The sequence below is a fragment of the Octodon degus genome, unplaced genomic scaffold (assembly GCF_000260255.1).
Source record: "Octodon degus isolate 3935 unplaced genomic scaffold, OctDeg1.0 scaffold00146, whole genome shotgun sequence".
In the NCBI taxonomy this organism is placed as follows: Eukaryota; Metazoa; Chordata; class Mammalia; order Rodentia; family Octodontidae; genus Octodon; species Octodon degus.
This window is the reverse complement of record NW_004524722.1, coordinates 4,578,359-4,580,068: the sequence shown is the minus strand read 5'-3', so window position 1 is coordinate 4,580,068 and position 1,710 is coordinate 4,578,359.

Sequence of the window (1,710 nt, the reverse complement as noted above, 5' to 3'; positions counted from 1 at the left end):
AAAGGTCAAGTCTTGGCAATACTACTTCTTTCAATCTACTTAGTCACCTATCTTTATGATATGCATGTGTACAATAGAAGAGACTTTATTTTTTTACTCAATAAACATATACAATCAAAAATCTTACTGTTCCACATCCAGAAATAGAATCTATTTCATCTCCCTCTTTAGCTAAAGCTTTCTAACTGCCTCAGTGAACTGAAGGTTGTAGAAATGACCCTGTTTGTCTTCTGAGACAGGGTTATAAAAGGTGATATATTTTTTACTCTCTCAGTCTCTCGCTCTCACTCTCGCTCTCTGTCTGCTCCTCCTCCTGCTCTTCCTCCTCCTCCTCCTCTCCCCAATATATTTCATCTCTGTTTTTATCTCACTCACTGCTGCTTTTGGAGCCCATTGTCCACACTGATAGGAAGGCCCACCTCCATGGCAAAACCACATGCAGGTGTTCCATCCAACGATCACAGCTAGGCTCTGAGCATTAGCTGAAGCATTATCAACCACCTATTATTCTGTCCCTTATATTTCAACCTTGTAAATGGTCTCTCAGTGAAGTAATAAATCCTGCTCTGATCATAGCCCAAATGCAGATTTCCAAGCAGTGGTCAGAGGGAGATGTGATTACAGAAGAAAACCCAAAGAGCTGTAATGAATTATTACAGCTTTGAAGAAGGAGTAAGGGGTCCATCAGCCAAGAAATGGAGTGACTTTTGAAAGTGGAGAAGGCAAACAAATGGATCCAGTATTTTACTTCTCAAAATAAACATAGGCATGACAGCCCACCCTGTGTATGCCCCAGCAAAAGCCATGTCAGAATTTTAATGTATGAAACTGGAAAATAAATCTGTGTTGTTTCAAGATACTAAATTTAAGATAAATTGTAATTCATTCGTTCAAAAGTAATACAACACTGTTGACAGAAAAACATAATAAGCCGAAGTATAGGTGTGAGTTAGGTAATAGCAAATTGGATTTATATTGTTCAATTAGAATGTAAGACAGTGAATACTGACAGAATCAGGGGAAAAAGAAAAATGTCTGTCACCAAGATGTCAAACAAGGGGGGCTGGGGAGATGGCTCAGTAGAATAAGTACTTCCCTGGCAAGCGCAAGGACCTGAGTTCAATCCCCGGTTCCGAAAAAAAAAAAAAGATGTCAAACAATAACAAATGCCGATGAGGAAAAAAAGAACACTTCTCCACTGTTGATGGGACTGTAAACTGTACAGTCACTGTGGAAATCAGTGTGGAAACTCCTCAAAAAGTAGAATTAGAGGTCTCATGTGACCCACTTATTCCTCTTCTGGGTATTTTTCCAGAAGAATTGAAAATGTCATGGCACATAGATATATATTTACTCCTGCTTATAGCAGCACAATTTATCATAAGTAAATCTTGGAAACACCCCAAATACCCACCAACTAAGGAATGGACAAAAAAAGATGTGGTACTTTTATGCAAAGTATATTGCTCAGCAAAAAGAAAAATAAATTTTTTTATCTTAAGATACATTTATTTTTCCCAATGCTATTATGGTCTACTGGACCAATATTCTTTTTGAATATTTTGTTGAGTTTACACACCTATAATATTCAATAACGGAACTTTGAAAAAATAGGGTATACAGATGAATGTCCATTTTGTATCTGTGTATTCAAAGTGGTTAGGATAGATATATAGTTGCATTCTCTTAATGAATAGAATTATTTGTTCT